The sequence below is a fragment of the Anser cygnoides genome, chromosome 1 (assembly GCF_040182565.1).
Source record: "Anser cygnoides isolate HZ-2024a breed goose chromosome 1, Taihu_goose_T2T_genome, whole genome shotgun sequence".
NCBI lineage: Eukaryota > Metazoa > Chordata > Aves > Anseriformes > Anatidae > Anser > Anser cygnoides.
In genome coordinates, this window is record NC_089873.1 from 70,028,277 (window position 1) to 70,051,461 (window position 23,185).

The window sequence follows — 23,185 nt, forward strand, 5'->3', positions numbered from 1 at the left end:
ACTATTTTGCATTCCTTAGAAGGAGTGTGCAGACTGCAAGATTTTAATATCATTGTTTTGGAATTCAGAGCTCTCAGACGACTGAGAGGTCTGTTTCTTGGGGCCCATTTTGGTCTCTGCAGGAATTCAGTCTCTGCTTCTTGACAGTTATATTGCCTTTACTTTGTCTTTACTTTACTTAAACTTACAGGTCTGTCAAATGTGGATACTTACCTATACCCTGCTAAGAGAAATTGTAAAGCATCATTATCAGAGAAACACTGGCATCTCTCAGAGTAAAAGGCTAAGTGTATTACAAATTAAAGTGATGTACTTAATACAATAAGTAAAGCTGAACACAAGGCTTGAAAATATTTAGTGGTTAGACAAACTGCATCTGACCCATGTAGTTCAAATGACTGCAATTCTGTAAGATGAAGCGGGCATTACGAATGATTCTTTTAGTGCATTTTTAGGTACTTACCAGCAAAACTTCATAAAATGCTTCCTGCAGTTTCATGTTTCCTTTTTGAAGCAACATACATACTTAAAATACTGCCTTACAAAAACTTCTGACTGTGGGAAATATAACCATAATATTTCTATAATATGTTTCAAACTTCATTATATCACATCTGACTAGCTATACTGCTCTGCCCACTAAAGCTTGGACTATAATAACATCTCAGGAAAGAAAACGCCTTCAATATGTGCTCATGCCTGTGGTGTAAGGTCCTGCTCTCCACCCCTAGCCTCCCTGAGTTTCAGTTCTATTGCACATAACACCTCTGTGGTTCTGCTGATGTCTTTCCTTGAACTTTGCGGTGTGCTTTTTATATGCTTTGTTATAGCTGAACACAATAGAGATTTGTGCAGGTTTAGGATTAAGTGTGCAATTAAATGTTCTCTCCAACAAGATAAGCGGTACTGATTAAATATTACTTTATGTGTAAAGATATATCACTATAGCCAATTCATGATTTTTTGTGCTGTGTAATACATCAGCCTGAATACTCAATTACACAAAACAGATCAAGTGAACACATTTCTCCCTTCCCTTCCCTTCCCTTCCCTTCCCTTCCCTTCCCTTCCCCCTTCCCTTCCCTTCCCTTCCCTTCCCTTCCCTTCCCTTCCCTTCCCTTCCCTTCCCTTCCCTTCCCTTCCCTTCCCTTCCCTTCCCTTCCCTTCCCTTCCCTTCCCTTCCCTTCCCTTCCCTTCCCTTCCCTTCCCTTCCCTTCCCTTCCCTTCCCTTCCCTTCCCTTCCCTTCCCTTCCCTTCCCTTCCCTTCCCTTCCCTTCCCTTCCCTTCCCTTCCCTTCCCTTCCCTTCCCTTCCCTTCCCTTCCCTTCCCTTCCCTTCCCTTCCCTTCCCTTCCCTTCCCTTCCCTTCCGAAAACATAGTAAGTGAATTGACGGCTATCTTTTAAAATTTTAGAATTATTTCACCAGGTAGATTCAATGCTATTTGGGAATGAATGGGACAAGTATATTGGCAATAACCCAAATTGACAGACCAGTCTTAGTAGGAATTTCTGCACTGATTTTTCCAGCCAATTCAATGCTACAAAATCACATTTTCTATCCAGAAATCTATAGAAAGCATTGTGGTCTGTTGCTGTCTTCTCATCATAGAAAATCTTTTGTGAAGATGAAAGGTATATATCATTCTGCATAGTCACTATTTGGAATGGCAATTTTGCTCAAAAATCCCTCATGTGATCCAAAACTTTGGAGTTGATGATATTACCTAATGAATTACCTTCTGCAGATAGATAGATCTTTGAATATCTACTAGTTCCATTCCAGATATTTTACATTGGGAAATTACTATGCCCTTGTTTTGACTTTTTCTATCTTTGATAAAGCTGTGATTCAGGTTTTGTATTTATTTCCTTTGTGAACTGTTGAGCAGTATATTTCATTCTTATATTGCCTTGTGTAAATCAAATCAGTGTAAAACTAATGAAATCCCTGAATGCTGTACCATTCTCTCATTGTGACTCATTTTCCCATGCCCTGAATTTTTATAGTATGTGAAGTGTGAAGCAGATATGCAACTTACAGCCCGTCTCACTATCACTCAAAGAAGAGATTATAGAGTAATGGATACAGAACTTGTATTCCTTAATCTAAATGTCTCAATAAATTGTCAAGGACCATTTCCTTTCATATACTTGTCTCTTTGTCACACCATTCATGTTCATACCAAGGAATTTCCAATGAAAAAAGAAAAAAACATCATTTATCTTCTCTCTAATTTTTCTGCAACATGATCAAATGTTCAAATGGTTCAAATATGATTTTTCTCTAAGGAATGCATGTTACTTAAAATAATAATAATAATAATAAACAAAATCTCACTTTATGTTTCCATTATTAAATCCAGAACAGACTTGTGACTTCTGAAATATAATACCCCTTTGTGTTCAGAAGGGTCAAATACACTCTTGTGCAGAGGCTTAGCACAAATCTTATCACTGTGTAAGTGCCTTATAAATCTTAAAATAGAATTCTTCTTTATGGGGATAATTTTGGCCTAACTCAAAGTATATCTTGTAGTGAATGTGGATGTTTGGAAAGATCTTTGAACCTTGATTATAGTTCAGATGTTGAGTACAAGGCAGGTATGGATATTGAAATCCAGTCTTGGATTTTAATCAGTGATTAGTCAGTGATCACGATGTTGATTTATTTATGAAGTTAAAAAGATATAAACGTGACATACTAGATTAGACACCAGGTGTTCCTGAATCTCTATTCCAGATTTGATGTTTTGTGCATAACCAGAGGTGAGTCACTTTAACTATTATAGATATGTAGAACTTGCAATATTATACATAAGAATATTTTCTTTGTGCCTAGTATGGCAGCAGATATTAATTAATGGGTCTGCAGCTTTATAAAGTATACAGAATACACAAAAGCAGCTCCTATGTAGCTCTTTCTTCAAGACATGGAAAGCCATGTCTAATTTGGACAAATTTTATTTCTCCATGTCATTTTTTTTTTTAATATTAAATGACTGGAATTCAAGCTCTGTTTATGGATTACAACTGGTCACAATCTGTAAGAGTTGTACCTCCCTGACTATGCAAACTTAATTCTGATTCTATGTTTCTAGAGAAACTGTTTGTGGAAGCAAGATTTAAAATTTGTTTTCCATTAGTATTTAAGCTTGCGCTTAAACTTTGCACTAATGAAATTCAGATGCATGATTATACCTAGAAGCTGAATGTGAAAGGCTCAGGAAGCTCACTGGAAAAAAATAAATTAAAAGTTCAAGCAAGTATTTACAGAAAATATTTATACATTTTTTACTTCAACCTCGCAGAAAATTTAGAAATAAAAAGTATTGCCATGTATTTTATCCTCTTCCCTATTATCTATTTTGTTGTTGATGATGTAGTTTTGTTGTTGTTGTTGTTTGTTTGTTTGTTTGTTTTGAGACTGCATTTATTTACATTCAAACTAGTACAGAACCACAGAATCATTAAGGTTGGAAAGAACCTCTTGAGATCACCTCATCCAACCTCCCTGCTCAAGCAGGGTTAGCTAGAGCAGATAACCCATCATTGTGCCCAGTCAGGTTTTGAATATGTCCAAGGGTGGAGACTGCACAGCCACTCTGAACAATGTGTGTTTGATCACACTCCCAATAAAATGTTTTTTTTTTTTTTTTTTTTTTTTTTGTATTAAGATGGAATTTCATGTGTTGGTGCTCACTGACTCTTGTCCTGTCACTGGGCACTGCTGAGAGAATTAGTCTGGCCTAATCTTCATTCCTTCCCATCATGGAAGGAACTTCGATGCACACTGATAAGATCCCCCTCAAGATTTCTTTTCTCTAGGCTGAGTAGTCTCAGCAGCTCCTCTTATGAGAGGTGCTCTATTCCCTTAGTCATCTTTGTGGTTCTTTGCTGGGGTCACTCTAATATGTACATGGCTCTCACGTACTGGGGAGCCCAGCACTGGACACACTACTCCATACTGGCCTCACCAGTGCTGAGTAGAGAGGAAGGACCTTTTTCCTCAACCTTCTGGCAACACTCCGCCTACTGCAGCTCAGGGTGCTGTTGGCTTTCTTTGATGCAAGGGCATATTGCTGGCTAATGGTCACCTTGTTGTCCACCACAACCCCCAGGTCATTCTCTGCAAAACTGCTTTGCAGCCAGCTGTCCTCTGCATGTACTGGGGTTATTCCTTGCTAGGTGTAGGACTTGGCACTTCCTTATGTTGAGTTGCATGAGATTCCTGTTGGCCTGTTTTTCCAGCCTGTCCAGTTCCCTCTGAATAGCAACACAGCCATCTCATGTATCAGTCCTTCCCCTTTTGTATCATCTTAAAACTCACTGAGGGTGTGCTCAATCCCTTTGTCGAAGTAATTGAAGAAGATGTTGAACAGTACTGACACACTATCAACCCCTGGCTTATGCTACTAATGACTGGCCTCCAGCTGGACTTTCTGTGTCTTATTACAGTGCTCTGGGCTTGGCTGTTCAGCCAGTTTTCAATCCACCTCACTGTCATCATTTTGTCTCTGGGTATGTTATAGGAGAGAAAGCCTTACTAAAGTCAAGCTCAAAAACATACATTGCTCTTCTGTCATCCATCAAGCTAGTCACCTCATTGTAATAGTCTAGGTCATCAGGTTGGTGAGGCATGATTTCCCGTTTGTAAATCCATGCTGACTGTTCCTGGTAGCCTTCATGTCCGTAAAGTGTCTGAAAATGATTTCCATGATTATTTGCTCCAACATCTTCACAGGGATGGAGATGAGACAGACCGGCTTGTCGTTCCTTGAATCCTCCTCTGTGTTCTTTAAGACAGGGGAGGCATTTGGTTTCTTCCAGTCCTCAGAAACTTCTCTCAGCTGACATGTACTTTCAAAGACAATTAATCAAGGAACAACATCAGCCACCTCCCTCAGCTCTCATGCATCCTGTCAGGTTCCATGGACTTGTGAATGCTCAGTTTATTTAAGTATTTCCTAACTTCACCCTCTTCAACTGACGGTAAGACTTTCTTGCACCAAAAGTAAGTCCATTAAAATCAAGACATAGCAACATAAAACCATGAGTACTGAGCTTTTTAATTTAATCCAATAAGGCTTTTTTTTTTTTTTTTCCCCTTCCATTGGCATGATAATGAAAGTAACTGAGCATCCTAAATTCCTTCAGCAGTCTCTTGGTGTCTGGATTCTTAATGCTGTTTTGCAGGATCAACCTCTCCAGAACTGCTCGAGCTTTATGTATTAACTTGAGAAATGAATCTTGAAGATATGACACATGTTTTGTTTGTTATTTTAGGCTACTTTATACTTGATCTGATCTTCAAGGTCAGTGTTCTGGTCTATTTTTTGGGATAAACAAATCTGTACCCTTTTTTGACCAGGACATCACATCTTAAAAGTATGTAAGACAGAGCTGTAGTTTACATTATATTTATTTCAACAGTTGGTTCTTATAGCCAATAGAAAAAGAACATACTGTTGTACCCTGCCTGAATTTATGACCATGCCTTCATCATTTCTATAATTCTTTATTGCAGCAATGTCCTGGGAAAGATTTTATCTGACTAAGGTAGGCGATAAATGCAGTGGCTACACCAATGTGAAAAAGTTGTAATGTTAATGTACAATTAGCAGGGTGTGCAAGCTGTTATTTCCCCTCTATGCTACTTTTGTGCTGTTTACCAAGACCCTTCACACTGAACAATATTTTTGATTATTCTAAAATTTGAAAGGTTTTCATAAATACTGACTGGGTTTGCAATTTGCATAAAGTAATACAACACTTTGTTTTCAGAAGTTTACCACATGATACAAGTGATACTACTTGTTATGCTTCATATAATCTCCATGTTTGAGCAGGAGAAAGAGTCTTTTTTAATGGAAAAATTCTTTCCTTGGTTTAGGTCTTATAATAGTTGGATTTCAGATGAAATAACATCCCTGAACTAAAGCTGGGAATAGCATCCTTGTTGCAGATTGTACAGGCACAGTCATCCCTCTGCACAGGGAAAACTGATGCCATGTACTCATGCTCTTCACTTCCCAGTACATGCTTTCTCTCAGTGGCAATTCCAAGAATTGTGCTGTTAGAGTGAGGAACATGTCAACAAAGGAGTTTTGGAGAGAAAACTGTTCATTAGTACTGAAGACAAGTGAAAAATGTAGTAATGGCTTGTGAGTCACAAATGCTGTCTGCCTGGAACAGAGTGCGTGAACAGACTTAGGAAATATCCCTTGGGTCCACACAACCTCCTGATCTGTCCATGAGCAACAACAGAATTTAGTTTTGGACCTGGAGAAATAGACCCTGATATGGAAGGCTTGTTGCAAAAGATGATGTATTTAGAAAGAGATTTTTTCTTAAAAAGTTTGAAGATATACGGTTGTCTTAACACAGGTAAATTTATGCTGAGAAGAAATTAATAGGCTCAGACCAAGTGTACAAGACCAAACAGCAAAGTTGTCTGAATGTACATGCAGCTAATACCAATTACAAAATGCTGTGTAGTTTTGTGTCATAAAAAAAAAATTATAAAAATTATCCAGGCAATTTACATATGTCTCAAGGTATTTATATTCCAGTTTTGTTTGTAATCTGTTTTGTTTTGTTTTAATCTTCCCTCACTTCTCAATCACTCCGTTTTAACTTTCTGCAGTTTTCGCATTGAATTTCATGTAGACCCAAAATGTCTGGCTAGAATCTTGGTCAGCATGTAGAATTTTTGAAAATACCAACATGACAAAAATTCTGCAAATGTTTAAGTATAGTTTTGCATGTAATATAATACTATTTAAATAGTATTTATATTATTTACAGTATATATATATTTAGAAATTTAAAATAGGTGGTACAAAAACAATCAAAATGGCGAAGTTCAAACTGTTTTCTTTAGAAAAGCATAATGGAGTTGCCAAAACATAAGAAACTGTAATGCTTCCTTAAAATATTTTTTTTCTATTGAAAATATGTTAAAATTGGCACATTATTTTACTTTTATGTATTTCTCTTTTGGAAATTGATCCCTTTTATTATTATTATTTTATCATCATCAACATTTGCCCAGGTCTTTGTGCGTGTTTGTTGTTGTTGTTATTTTATGTATGTGTGTTCTGATTGATGAGCTAGAAAAGATAGGAAAAAAATCTCTCGATAGAGAGTTTCAGCCTGCATCTGTAGTCTGTTCTTCCTCACTTCTCTTGAATATCTAAAAGAAATTCTGGGTATGTTAACAGAAGGTCATTTCTATGGGAGACTCTGCCGGGAAGAGTTGGAAAACTAAATACAAAGGAGAAAGAGGACAACAAAATGTTAATGTCACCATTTTACTGATGGGGTTATGATAAACACTGAAGTCACAGATTAACCCTGTGACAGAGCCAGTAACTGAACCCTGTGACCGAGTCTCTGGCTTTAGCAAAGTCATATCATCTTTTAATAAGGACTTTTGTCATGAGTGGCAGTGAGTCAGAGGTAGTAAAATCTAAACAACTTGCTGTTAATTTCTTTATGATGGCTTACATTTTACACCCTTAGCATCAGTCCTGAAATACACTGATAATCACTATATTGAATAAAGCTGTTGTCTTATCCATAATCTCTTTACCATTTAGTATCATTTATTTAATTATTACAACAACTACATGATATGGCAATTTTTTTCTACCCCCACAAATATTCTTGGTACTGGGCTGACAAAAGTAATTAATGAAATGCTGTTCCCTACTTCAGATTGTAAATAGGTTTATCACTCTGCTTCCGAAAGCTACCATTGTAGTGAAGCAATGAGAACATCCGTCTATTATTTATAAACTGCAGGAGGCTAAATAATCTACTACATTATAAACAGCACTCTCACACACAGATATTCATATACACTGCAAAAGAATTTGTGCTTTGTGTAGAGTAAAATGAAGTCCCAGAGGTAATTTCTGTATTGTGTGGGAAATCATGTCTCCCGCAGGAAATTTATAGCCATGATTGTTTAAGAGAAATGAAAAATATAGTGTTAAATGGTTTTAACAAAAACATTAAATTGTTTCATATTTTTCATCTGACTTATACTGTTGCTAATTTATAGAAGTTATACATCCTGGACAAAGTTTTAGGTCACTTATAAGAACTACTTCAACTAACTCCAATATATGGATTGGGTCACATTATGAAATGATTTATTGAATATGCATTTAATTTGAATTCATTGCTGACCTACACTGACTGTAATAGTATTTATACCAAGGTTCATAAAAAAAGAAGAAGAACAACAACAACAAAAAAACAATAGTTGGGAATTGCTATAGAAGTTAACTAGAAAGAATCATTTGTTTCAGTTTATAACCAAGAACAAGAATTGTCCAGAAATAACAGATTATTTGCCTTGAGAAGTTTTTTTTTTTCCACACCCTTATTTAGGTGTAGCTAAATCCTATAGGTATGATGTCCAAATAGTATAAAGTCTGTCACTACAAATCCTGAGGCATCAGTTCAGGTCTTGTCCTGGACTGGCACTGGCAGCCTCTTTGTATGACCCTGCTGTAGTTGGGCTGGAGGCCTGGGAGCTGTCTGACATCATAATAGTTATATGGTCCCTTGCATGCTGCTTGCTATAGAAACTGGCATTGGCATGCTTAGTTTTCTCATAGGTTATGGATAATTTACAATACAGCTAAGAATCATCTTGATCTGTATAAAACAGGGAAAAAATGAAATCTGTTGGAGTTTCTACTCTTCTTGTTTGGCTTTTTTTTTTTTTTTTTTAATCAGAACTGAATATGATGATTGTGGTTTTTTGTTTGTTTATTTTTTGTTTTCTGAAAGGACTGGAGTGTGGTTTCCTAACCTGACACTGCTCTGAAAAAAAATAGCAAGTAATTCATTTTGTCATGTTTTTTCCTCTGTGCATCCCAGAGTCCTTTGCACACATTAAAAGACCTGGATCCAAAAACACTCTCTTACCTGTCCTTCCCCCTTCTGGCTGTTCCTCCCCTCTGTCTCTGACAAGGTGTTTTTGGGTGTTTGTCAGAAGCTGCAAAATTTCTGTTTTGCTTTAGTTTCTATGTCAGTAGAATAAGCATAAAAATGGCTTGCTTTTTCCACAACAGCTGTGAGCCAAAGTTGATACTTACAAAGCACATTAAGCTCAGTACATGCTCAGTACAAGTCAGATAATGGCAGGTTAGTGATTTTTTTTTTTTTGATTAATTGATCACAGGAATAATTGAAGGTGAAGTTGAAATTTGTCCCTTTAGACTTAAGTAGATTTGAGAGGTTGTAGTAGTTTTGTCATCTGACTTTTTCTGCTGAGGTGAATTTTATCCCTGAGAACAAAAATATTCCAGAAGTAACACTGATGAGAAATCCTACCATATGCAGGAAAAAAACCCTATGTCCCACCTGCCCTTTAAACCGTTTGTCCCTTTTTCCTCAAGTCTGAATACACCTTTCCTTAATGTGAGACTGCCATTAAAGCACAAAAAGCCGAAAACTTTTCTAGTCTTGCAGTTGTCTTTTAAGGGGTGCTTGGAGTCAGAGAGAAGCACCAAATTGCTCTTCCAGTTATGAGCCAAAACTATCATTCACTGTCTGGGTTTTGGACCAGACAAGGGGCTAGCAAACTTACTTTACTTGTAGAGAGTCCTCACAATTTATTTTTTTTTTTGTAAGCTTTGAGGAAAGAGGAAACCTGGGAAATGTAGATGGATGATGCAGACACAGCCAGGTATTTCCCTGCAAAATATGTATCCACCAGCTATACCACTTCTCTACCACCTCTCTTGTTTACTTACACCAATAATTTAAAGATAACCATCGGACATTTTTCAGCAACCCCCTCACTGAAACAATTGCATGTTTCACAGTTTCCAAAACCTTCCGTGAAGTCAGCAGATTTATGATTTAAAGAAAAACACCCTATCACATTCAACAGCTTGCAAAAATAAACTTCCTCCCAAATTTGATGTTCCCTAATCACGGTGTAAGTTTGTTTAAAGGGCAATTACTGCGTAAGAACTTTGTATTTATTCAGTTGAAAGTTGCTTGCTGTTTCTGTGAAGTTTTCACACTGCCTGTCCATGTACTTCTGTTTGCTCTTGTAGTCCACTAAAGCTATGCTTGCCCACAGCACTAAATATAGCTCCTTCCTAAAAGGTTGTGTTAATCTTAATTAAGAGAAAATAATCTACAGCCCTTGAAGACTTATAAACTTCCATAGAATTTAATTATTTATTCTCTAGTACCTCGCCAGGTCTTTTGGGGTTGGACTATGCTTCTGAGACTCAGCCCTAATCTCAAAGGATCACAGTTCTTCTCACACTCCCTTCTAGTTCTTCAGAAGTGTAACTGTGAACAGTTCTGGAAAAGGGACAGTTTTTCGGTGTATATTTTTTTCTTTTTCTTCTTTCTCTCCAGGTACTCAACCCAGTCTCCCTGGTGGGATTGTCTCCATAACACTCACATTTTTCACTTGGCCCCTGAGGTCAAGTGAAAAGGTCTGAGGAAAACTCAGCATTGGACCTAACCCAGTATCTGGTTAAAGATAAGGTGTAAAGTTAATTGGGTCTTTACTGTTTTCTGACTCTTCCGTATTAAAAAGAGATGTTCTCACTTTTTTTTTGCATGTGATCTTTGTATACCTAATGCATGCATTTATCAGTTATGATCCCAGTGTTTCCCTGTACCTAAGGGAATTAAGTGCACTTCAATCAAAAAAATGGTAAAAATGTTTGAACTTGCTTGTATGGACTTAGCTTAAAATAATAGTATATGCAAAAATGCATTCAGTTGCTCAGCAAATTATAACCATAGAACCCTACATACAGCTTGGAAATAAAACCATGCTAAAATCAGGAAGTTGAGAGATGTCTCAGAAAACATATCTGAACTCCTTTTCACTTTTCTCTGAGGTATTCTTAAAATTTAGTTATGTCATAAATGTATTTGGGAATTGGTTTATATGTTTGTTGGAAAGTGACACTTCATCAGGACCACAGATTTTGTTTGTTTGTTTGTTTGTTTGTTTTGTTTGTTTGTTTTCCCTGATATATTCCAGCTTCAATAAAATTTTCATCAAGAGAGATTCTGTGAGTCTAAGGCAGAATTTGGTGGACTAGAACAGGGTTTGACAGCTAGGGATGCCTGCCCTAGAATAGTCATTAATCCAGATGTTGCAGAGTTTGTATAAAATGTGGTAACTTGTACTGGCCTTGTGATAACTTGTAACGTTCCTGGCCTGGTCCAACATGAGTGCCCTGGCTACCGGTGTGCTAGCTGGTCTGGGATAGGCATTTATCTCTTCCTTTCACTGATGTAAACAGGAACAAATAAATGTACATGGTCCATAATTATAATTTAACTGGAAATTAAAAGACTATGTGTAACAAAGAGAAGATTAATGTAATAGAAGAGCTTTCAAATACGAATAGTAAAATCCTAATCTGATAAAGCATAAATCCTAATTTAGTTAACATAGAACTTGATCTGCTTATGAAGGGGATTATGTATGTCTTTGCTTGTAATTGCAGAAGGGGAACGGGATACCCCAGCAGGCCCAGTTCAATCTCGTGTTTTTAAAAAATGTCCTATATTCTTGTCTTTATTTTGTTGCCAAATGGGGACAGTTTTTGAATTTAAGGTATGATGGAACAATAAAACTGTTCCCTTCTTAACTGTATTGTATAAACAGCCATAAACTCAGTCTTTGTAAATGCATTGTTTGAATTGCCCAAATGGCAGCTAAATTATAACACCTAATTTTTGTGCATTTCCATGCGTTTGTATTCTTAGTTATGCTTGCATTTCTCAAAGTATTAAAGCCCAGCTACAGGAAAGAAGATGTGACAATGAGCTAATGTGAGAGTCAGAATTATCCATGTAGGAATCCTACAATGCTTAGAATGTTCTTCACCACTATGAAAATTCTCTGTCTTCTCTTTTCTGCCTCCTTATTCCCAATTTGAATGACCTGCGGAAATTAAAAAAAAAAAGAAAGCATCATATTTCCATCAGGAAAATTTGTGTAAACTGTGAAAAGCATGACCATAAGTGTAGTAAACACACTATATACTCTTTTTGTTCCTTTGAAATGACAGACAGAATTAAGGACTTGTTATTTATACATAGTGCAAATTTAGAACTTAAAAAATACAATTTGGCGTCATTAAAAACATAAAAAATAATCTGTGAAAAGATTATGTCACTGTTTTTCCCAGTTTATATAATTGTCACGATCAGGCCCAAACTGACTAAAATTAAATTTGAGGTCTATCAGGTATAGACTTCTAAGAAAACATTGATTCTTTTGAATTTAAAAAGAGTATTAGAAAATGTCAGATGGCTTGTTCTCTAATCACTAAAATCAAAAATGTCCTAAGAAAAGAGGAGTGTGAGAACTAGATAGCCTGTTGTGATATAGATGGAGTACTTGTTTTCAAACTAACACAGGAAAACATGCAGATTTATGATTATTTAATCTAAAATAGTTACAGGTACATCTTATCTGACAAGTGGTTTGTCATTCACATTCTGTAAAAATAAACAGTTTTAGCACCTAAAATGCCAACAGAATGACACTCATCTGATAAGATGTACCAACAAACATTTATAGAAATGGTTACTGGATAAGGTGAATTGAGGTCTCTAACAAAATTACATTAGTATTAGTGAACTCTCATTCTTCCCGTCATCTTTGAAAACATAGTGATATTCTTCTGACAGGATAAAAAAGAGTCCATTCCTTCTTAAATGATTTATGGGAGGTCAGTTTTAGTAACGTGTCCTAGTTGTATCATTTTTAGCTGACAAAAGAAAAATGTAGCATTTTACCAAGTCTTAATATAACTTAGTTATGTCCATAAAATAACACAGCCCTGGGATTCATTCCCCTCGCCTTCACAACGCTTTTAACTGGCCTAAGTCCTGCAGTAAAGCCCTGATCTGTTTACTGCTCAACCCTAGAAGTTTGAATTTGATTGTAATTTTTTAAAGTTTTATAATTTCTCTTCTGCAATTCTAAAATACAGAGGCTGTGATCAGGATTTGCAGTTCCTAAATTTGACCATCCAAAAGTCTCAATCTAAGCTTGATGTCCATCCTTCCAACTTTGTCAAGAGACCCAAGAGAGAAACAAACTCTGTTTCCTAACTGTTTCCTTAGGCTGTTTCCTAACATTTAAATGGACGTTTCCATTCCTAACATTTCCTATTCCTAACATTGAAATGGACGTTGGCTTTAATGAAAGCAGAGTCTGACCATCATGGCTGTTGCTTTGTGTGTCCTGGTACATGAGCAGTTTGAATTCTTTCTGCCTATTGGATCTCTGCGAAGTCCAAGATTTAAACTGGCAATTCTGAGAATGCTCATGGACAGATGAAGGGATGGGTTCACTAATAATCTTGTTTCCCTAGGATTCTTTAACCTTCATCAGTTACTTCTAGTTTTTAATCAAATTTCGGATGCCTATTTCAAAAGTACTTGAAACATATTTCCTTTCTGATCCTCTGTACCTTAAAAGGAGAGAGTGGGTAGGTGAAAGGAGAGGTATCCCTAAGCAGAAAAGGTGGTTTGCACTACCAGTAATAACCAGTGGTCATACTGGTAAGAGACAAAACAGAAAGATTTTCCCTATTTTTTTTTTTTTGAGAAGCTGTTTATTATTATTATTATTATTATTATTATTATTGAACGGTGCAAAATCCTTAATACTGAGATGAGGAAATGGGTGTACTTGAGAGAAAGGGCCATCAAGGCAGGATCACTGAGGCACCGTGTCTGGGACTTGGAGACCTATGCTCAGTTTTCACCTCTGAAAGAGCTTTCTTGACTCTGTGTGAGCAATTTGCTTTTCTTTGGATTGCTTCTACACTTAGAAAATTAAACTACTCCTGAACAGAATTGTTGAAGAACTTCATTAATCTTTGTGGGGTGCTCAGACATGGCACACTAAGCAGCTGGATAAATGGCTGACAGCCAAGGATAGGTAACTCATTTAATTGCTTTCTTTCAGTTTAGGTGTTTGTGTTGCTTTTTGACCTCTTATGTGAGATGACACAAAGATACTTGTTTTATCCATTAACAATGTGACTGCAAAATACAAATTTGTCTATGACAGAACCACAAGAACAGAATAACAAAAAGGACCTTCCTTTTTTTTTTTTCCTGTTTTAATTTTCTTTACATGAAAGAATTAATATTGTTTACATGAAGATTTAAAAAATATTGTGCAGAGGCAAAATAGGAAGGCAACTGAGAATAATTCTGTCAAGAGAACCTTTTCTGGGATGTGATCCCTCTGGACTTTAGACCTATACATGCTTCTGACGTAGGTCCTAAACTTTTTAAAAAGCAGACAGTAATAAAAAGTAAAGAAATCAGAAGTACTTTGAGTGCCAATTCCAGACGTTAATTACCACAGAGCGATTGCGACAGTGTAGAACTGAAACAACATTTTCGTGCTAAATTTTAACAGCAGAAGTATAGTGAATGTTACACTGAAACACTGACAATGTAAATACTGAGGTAAGTGATAGGTATATTTCAACCATCTGGGCTTTTGCCCCTTTCAATATTTGTTTGCCAGTTCATTCTCCTACCTATAATCTAGAGGTTTATGGCAAAGTAAACTTATTAAACCTAACAACCATATTTTCATTTGGAAGCCAAGCCAACTGTCAATAAACATCAAAAGAACTACTTGTTCTTCAGAGGATCTGTTCAAAGAGAGGGTTCATGCATCACACAATTGCTGGAGTAAAAATTCTTTATTGAGGTTTTTTCATGGATGCTATCACTTATGAACCTTCCAGATCTCCCCAGACATTGGGTAGTTGAAGACTTAAAATGCCATCTCTTCAAGTTAGTTCTTTCGTTTGTTTGTTTTGTGTTTTGTGTGTGTGTGTGTGTCTTCATTTTGATATGCACTTCAGTAAGGTCTTCATCTTTCATATTAATCAGAAGTGTTTTTTGTTTGTTTGTTTGTTTGTTTTTAATCTAGGTCTATGGGTCCTACAAAGGCAAAGAATCTTTTCAAACTTGACAGAAGTTGGATGATGTCAATGAATGTGCAAATATGCCTGATGCTATGGAACTAGTCCAAAGGCCATTAAAATCAACTGCAATCTTTCCACTGACTTGTGTGTATTCTGCCTCACCTCCTTGGGTTGAAATACTCTCAGTGTGAGTCACATGAATATATTTTGTCCCACAAATGATTCAAATTAATTAAATTTCTGAGACAACTCATAAAATCAAAATAGTAATCAATATGAGAGTGAAGAATCTGCAATGAATGTTATAATTACCACTACATAGTTCACAACTTACATTTATCTTTTCACTTTTGTGGTGTTTTATGATCAGGAAGTAACATTTTTATTTTGGGAGTATCCTGCTTATTTGTGTTTGTGCAGTGTACATTTTTATAATATTTACACACCAATGGAATTTGTAATACTTAGTTTAAGATTAAAAGGTATATCTCTAAATTTTAAACAGTTTTTGTGCAGAAGGAAATCCTATGATTTTGCAAAAAATATATATAAAATTTCAGGCGCTAGAATTAAAAACATAACATTGAAGTATGTGGTCTGATTTTAAAAAATACTCAGTCCTTTGGATACTAAGATAATTGTTTAAATATTTGTTTTTGATTGAATGAACCGTTTAAAAATTACTTTCTTTTTCTTTTTTTTTTTTTTTCATGAGGTGTAAGTATCTCGGCAAGTAATTGTTTTGGATTTGACGAGACATGGATTTTATGTTCCATTTATTTATAGGATTTCTAGGTGCCAGACCCTACTCTTGCAGAAATGAAAGTTGATTCTCTTTAGTGCTAGCAATGCAAGTACTTACCTACATCTAAACCTCTTTTTCAAAATGTTTATCAGCTAATGTTTATAAACAGCCTAATGCAAGATGAAAAAATTCAACATGGAACATCACCCACAGTCTTAATGTTATGTCAAGTGAAGTTTGACTTGCGTTTTCACACACTACTTCAGAATGGCCTCCTAGACAGACCTTACTACCTTGCTTCTCATCTGCTCCAAGTCATTGTCATTAAGCCGACTCCTGTTGCCCTCTTACACTGTACACATCTTCTGCAGTCAAAGTAACTGCAGCATGCAACAGCATCCCCAGACTTGCTTGGGTGTAGGTGCTTTACACAAGAATAGTATGACATGCACTCCAGCATAGGTGGCACAAGTTTCCAGGATTAGTTGGACAACTCTGCATTCTGCCCAAGTTCCCCACTGCCACACAGTTCGTCCACGCTACCCTGACACTTCCTGGCTGCCATGTAGATCTGTCTGTCAAAGCATGCCATCTGATGAGTATGAGCACAGCATCCAATAATAATAGTCTATGATGTTCAACAGCAGTTCCATGTCCAGTTATAAACAATTTGCAGCAAAACAGAAAAGTACCTTCTGTTCTCAGACTTATTTATTTATTTATTTTGTCCACAAACTCATGCTTCTTTAATCTTCCTAGGATTTTTTGCATTTGTTTTTCAGGAGTTTATTTGATTTATGGTTTTATTGATTTTCCAAGAACTTTTGCTAGTAGCGTGATTTGCCTGTGTTTTTCCAACAGGAAATGAGATCAAGAGTGGTGCATGATGCCAATTTTCAAAATTTTATTGCCAGCAGAGAAATGTTTCTTGAAGAACTGTTGGGTTTTGCCATCTGCGTTCTCAGTCCTGAAGATAGTTTTCTGTGAGTACTTGGGCAAATCTCTTCACTGCACTCCACCTCAGTTTTCTTATGTTTAAAATGGGCATAACAATACATTATCCAGCCTAGAAAAACGCAGTCAAAAGTACAAATAGCCTGATGATAGAAGTGAAAGCTAATATATCTAAGACAAATCCTGAAGCCTTGTAGCTTTTGATGTCCTGTTCATGATTCTCCAGTGTTTTTTTTTTTTAAATAAATAGACAAACTGAATTTGACAGAATCCCTTTGCTTCACTTTTCATTGGGACAACATCTAAAGATGTTAGCCAGAGTTTGTCAACCAGAGTTTTCTTATGTGCATGCTGAGCAAAAACTATTATGCCATTATTGCTGAAGTTCCACAAGGGGTAAGCCATTTTTTACTGTAGTCTGTGAGAATGTCCTCTCTGACATTCACTGAATTTGATGGATTGGATTGGTTTTACAAGAAAAGAAGAAAAAAGGCAACAAAAACACAAACTTAAATACCACATTACTTGATGGAAATTTGCTTCCAAATGTTTTCAGAGTTCTCAGGGTCACCCTTGTTACAGAACAGCAGTTGCTTCTTCCAATTGGCTCTAGCATAGTATAATACGTCACCTTGCACTAAGATAATGCTAGAAAAAATCACATTTCTTTACTAAAACATCTCTACTGTGATTATTATTTTTACTTACAGCTTAAGGTTATCCTTTTTAGAATGAATACCAATCTCCTGATACAGGTAAAAGGCCAGAGTCATGTCCTGTCTCCTGGTGTTTGTGTCTTGAGATATTCACAAAAGGAGGAGGAATGCGAAGATGGTTATCACACAATACAGTTATGGCACAGTTTGAAGCTTTGGGGACATTAAGAAATTGGCAGTGGTCTCACAGAGATCAGACAGAGTTGTTAGCAAACCCTTCAGCAGCAGTCTACTGGCTTTATTAAGGAAAAACTAAAACATATTAATTAGAAGCATCTGTATACTTAAAATATGTAAAAAAAAATGTTTTAATGAGAGATAGAACCAAATGGGAAGACTGGGTCTGAAATATATATAATATGATATATATAAATATATATGATGTTGAACAAATACATTAGAATCTGAAATATAATCCAAAACAGCTTTGACTGAGGTTCTGAAAGTGAGGACAATAAAGCATATCTTGTAGTCTGAATAAAAACTGATAGCTGTTTGAGGGTTTGGCACTAAGCCATCCAATAACTGAGTTTAAAGCAGATGGTGAAGGCATTATAACTCTCAACCTGCTAATAGTAATATTTAAGAAAATTGGAATAAACTAAGTAATCTTAGAAAGAATGTTAAATTGATACTTTTTCTTCCTGACTCCAGTAGCAAAAACAAAACTGAATGCGAGTGCTGATCTTTCCGTCTACCACTTTAGGGTGATCAAAAAGCTCTTCTTGTCTCTACTGGATTGACTCACAAAGTATCTTTTAAGAACAGGTTATTTTGATTGCACTTTTTGCATATAAAACTTCCTTCTGTAAAATATATGTGTATTTGCATTCATAGTTTATTATACTCCCATTGCTGTTCTTAGTGGGCCTGTAATGTTTTCAGGGTGAAAAGAAGAGGGAACTTGTTTGTAGTACCATATTCTCTGCGTCATTTGACACAGTATTAGGGAAGAGTGATCTAGGCGTGAAAGCTGTGCATGGCAGGCCTGAGACAATGTGATGCTATTATATCTACAGGGAGGAAGCAGTGGGAAAATCCTTGGAGCTCTATATAAACAAAATCACGATTTTGATGGCAGTATATGGAAATTCACATTTGCTCTCCAGAAGTAATGTCTTTCTCCTGTAAGTTTTGAAAGAAAGCCATGAAGGTAGTAATATTTTCTTCCGTACCAAAAGATCCCAAAACACCTTATAAAAGCATACCTATATAGCAAAACAAATACACCTCTGTATGGGTTGCAGCATAAGCCACACAGATAACCAGTGCAGAGTTGGTTGTCTGGGTTGTACATGCTCATGTAACCAGTGGAGTTAAACAGCGTAACAGGGAAATTAATTGAGCTCTTTCTTTTTTTTTTTTTTTTTTCACAGCTGCTTTCGTGGAGTTACACCATTATAAAATTGAATAACATTTGTGAACTATGAATTATGGAATAAAAAATTTTGCATCTAAGGAGGTAGTATTTTAAGGGCTACCTTAACCATCAAATTGGAAAAAAAAAATCTTGGGAAAAAAAAAAAGAAAAAAATAGTCTGACTAATATTTTTCATAGGAAGGAAAGATTGTGCCATAGGTTTTTTAATATGGAACAAAACCTATTAAGCACCTCATGACATGGAAGCAATTCCAAATTATGTGAACAGAATTTTATTGATTTACTGGCAATGTTTCTTTAATGTTACAACTAGTGGCCACCAGGATGTTTTAGAGCCCAAACAACATTCAAGTAGTCCCACCCTCAAGATTTTCTAGCCTGCTTTTGGATGCAGTTACTTAGAATTCCATGTCTAGTCAAATTTAAAAAACAAAACAAACAAACAAAAAAAACAGTAACTTGCCCTTTTCTTCTTAATAGTTCAACAGTATTGTCTTTCTGGAAAACATGCTCTTATAACGTAGTGCTACGTTAAAAGAAAATAGCCAACATAATCATATTTTTTTTTTAATATGAATCATATCTCTTTTTAAGAATCCACTAAGGAACAGTACATGTTAATTCATTTTGGTCTCCATGACGCACACAAGATAGGGCAGGGTTGACCAGCTGCAGTTAACCTACTGCTAAACTCAGCCAATAGATTGCTCCATACTCCAAGCAGATGTTTCTCTTTTAGGCTAATGGAACTCTTGTAGACCATATCCCTTCCCAAGAGAAAACACCAGCTCAGTTGGAAGCTGTAAAGACTCATCTCAGCAACAGAAACAAGGTGCCAGCAGCATCAGCAGCAGTTTATTAATAAAAATTCATGAACAGAACAGCAGTTGCATTTTGCTTTAGATTTAAAAAAAAAAAAAATCTTCACTTTTTCTTCTGTAACATTTCTTTTTCTTGTAGCAATTTAACTCTGGGTGAGAGCAGAGACAGAGAATCTTTTGTGGTTAGCTGGACGGTTGCTTTTTGTCAATCATAAAATGGGAGAGTGCACCGCATTTATGTAAATAATCATTATTAAAATTCACGTGTCACAGATGATAATTGTTATGCTTTAGGTATGTTCTAGTCTGAAATAAGGAAAAATTATTATACTTCAAGAGCATAGAACGAAATTGATTTGAATTTTATATTAGAAGTAGCTCTGCTAATGTCAGTGAATTCATATTTGTTTATGTCACTGTAAGAAAATCGTAATGTTCATTAAACCTGCTATAGAGGATGAATGACAATGAACAGACCTAGGCTTCTATAATAGACTTTGAATGAGAATTGTTTCCAGTTCCTGGAAACATTCTCTTTTCTCTTGGGGTTTGTACATCCGTTTTTGTCCAGTCAATGGTACAGAGAGTTATTTTTGAAATGGTAATTAATGCCACTGTTTTTATACCTTATGTACATGTGACCTGAACCTTAGAGAGACAAGTTACATAGAAAGGACATAAAAGACAAAGAAAACTGGGGAACGGTATGTCTTGCCTTATTGCTGTTTTCCAGAAGAAGTGGCAGTGGCTGAATCTCTTCTCTTACCATGGCTTCCGGAAAAATGTTGTAAAATTATGTAAAGTCTTTCTCTTCTAGTTTGGTCTAAAGTCTATCTGCCACTGATAATTCATATATTTCTCCCTGGTGAGAAATTATGCTAAGAGTTTATTCTAATGACAAGAAGACAAGAATGAAGATAAATAAGATATCAGAACAGGAATACTGCTTGCAAAAGTATTTGGGGAAGGTAAAGCACCTAAGAAAAGCTCAGCACAAAATGGGAACTCTTGCCATATTGTATTTCATGTTGGGTTGTAGGGTAGAAAGAACTCAGATGTGTGGGTTCTGCCAAGCAGTGACTACACTGTGACTACCAGCATCATTTGCAAGCTACTTTGTCCTAGTGATACTCTGCTGTTGATGTTGAGGGGAGGACTGGGGAAACAGCTAGTTTCCATTATAGTCCAATTGAAAGGGAGTGGCAAACAACACTGTCTCTCACATTCCATTGGCTGTGCAAAAGCATTGGCTTTTAATAACACCTTTTAAGATTATTTACGTAGTCTATTTGCCATTATCCATATCAGTTCATGCCCTTTGTGTGTTTTAGATAACATTGTTGTGTTTCCCTTGACTTAACATTTAGAGCTCTGTGAACTTGCCAACAGTCAGTAATTCTGGGCTCCTTCTGCAGACCCTTTCCAAAAGCTGTTTATTAAGCAGCTATTAATTATTATAGTTTGTAAATTCAACTGTCACACTGGAGGTCTCTGTAGCTATAGTGGTAGGTTCTCTTTGCCTGTGCTTCTTCTGGGTAAATTTATACCTGGTATTTACATCCTGAGAAATCTTTGCAGAAGTGAAAGGGAAGAACTCAGGCAAAACTCAGTGTCCTTCCAGAGCAATTCTGGCAGACTGTGCAATGGCCAAATCTGAAAATCCCTAAAGCTTGAGATTGTTCAATTCTGTGAGTTAGAATTGTCTTTCCCTAACAAGTAGGCCACCCACATCAATTGCAATCATATCCAAATGGCTTCTGCTTGCTGTATGGGTCTCCAGCCAATTTCCATGCAGGATCTGTGAAGATCCATTAAATACAATATTTGGAGCTGCACCCTGTGCATCAGTAATGCCCTGAGCAGCATCCTGTGCTAAGAAGTATGATGGTCATGGGGCACAATCTGAAGAAAAAAAAAATAAAAAAATTATAAAGGCTTAAGAAGATACCATCTAGTCCCAAGCAAACAGCTGGCAAAAATGAAAAATGAATATGAATGTTGTCTGGATTGCTAATGACATCTGATTAAAAAATAAAAAGAGGATTTCAGGCCCTACATTATCCAGGATGTAAACTACTACTGTTCCACTTGCCTGCCTAAAAGTAAATATCAAAAGTATATGCTGCAAAGACAGATAACAGTCATTCTCAGAGTATTGATTTCTATGAGCCATCATGATGGCCTTTCCCCTCATTGCTGACTTCCCGGTCATTTGGGAGTTCAGGCCTTGGTACAGGGCTAGAACTGTCCTTTAGGATTTGCAGGGATTAAGAAATGTATTGTTATGTATTTTTTTCTTCTGAACCTAATACTCCACATGAATTTGATTTGATCTTATCTGTGAGACTGTGGAACTTTTACTTGTGGTGACAGCAAAGCACATTTTGTTTGTTTGTTTTCCATTTCTAGTGTTTTTTAAAAATATTTAAGGCTCTGTAGCTTAGACTTTAATTTGTATTTACAAGACAGCCTGCCTCTACCAGAAGAAAAACAATTGTTGATACAAAAATTCCTCCTGAGAAAGGCTTCCAAGAAATGAAACAAAGGAGGAACAAATGATACGTTCCAGAATCTGTGCTGAGAAACATTCAATGCAAGTTGCTTCCGAGAGAATACCCGAGAAGCTACTTATCTCTTTTTAGGACTGGGGAAGTTAGATAGGGTTCTCCTGTGTAGTGAAAAACAAAGACAGATGGAGAAGAACCATCTGAGGCATTCTAGGTCATAGTTTCCTGATCATCACCTGGACACACTGCACAGACAGGATGCATTTTAATTAGGCAATAATACAGTCTATTATCTCTTGGTATGTTGGAAAAAGCAACCATGTGCAACACATCATAACACTGACAATACCCATCATCCAGCTGAGAGAATAGCTGGGGCAGGTGGCACAGAGTAGTACTGAACCAGGGGAGTATAGGGGCAACAGACAGGTGACACCTGCCTGGAATCAAGAGTGAGTGCCATGTAACAACTTAAATCTGGATCAGAGTGCGCTGGTGTTAGGAGCTGCAGATAGACATTCAAGCCCAAAAGGGGGACACCGCTAGCACCTGTCATCAAACTGTGAAGGAAGTGCAGCAGAGAAGGAAGGCTGTACCAAGGGCAGTGGAAGAAATACTGTATTTGGAAAAGTCCACCAGGCTAGTTAGCAAGGGTGCTGGGGCAACAGATGACAGCTGAAAAGAAGGAAAGTTTTACTTTTGTACAAACATACAGCTGATCCATATATGTATTTTCCCAAATCGATGCTGTGATAATTTACCTCATAATAAAACTGTAGCTATAGATGCAGAGCTTCAGAGCCCTGTTTGCACACTCAAGGAAAGGTGTTTAGTATTTCCTATAAGCAGGGTGGGGTTTGAGCTGACCATATCAGTAATTTAAAAAGGAAACAGAGATATGTAAATCTAAGTCTTTTCTGCCAAGGTCACTTAGCAGAAGATTACATTTCACCAGTGACCTCTTTCCACAGTTCTCACTGGCTGCATTTATATTGTGACTGTGAAGTCCTTGTCCCCATCATCAAGGCTCTTCAGTTATTTCTTTGCCTACGTCTCTGCTATTCCTTCCTCTTACCTCCTGTTTTTCATTCCTCA

General features: G+C 36.5%; 1 long non-coding RNA gene across 1 annotated transcript; it reads left to right on the forward strand.

Annotated features, from left to right (window-relative positions):
* The first annotated feature begins 14,273 nt into the window (after positions 1–14,273).
* Positions 14,274–18,702, forward strand: LOC136789738 (uncharacterized). The gene is made up of 3 exons (XR_010828665.1): positions 14,274–15,153; positions 16,573–16,694; positions 18,401–18,702. It is a non-coding gene; the product is annotated as an uncharacterized lncRNA (long non-coding RNA).
* The last annotated feature ends 4,483 nt before the right edge of the window (positions 18,703–23,185 follow it).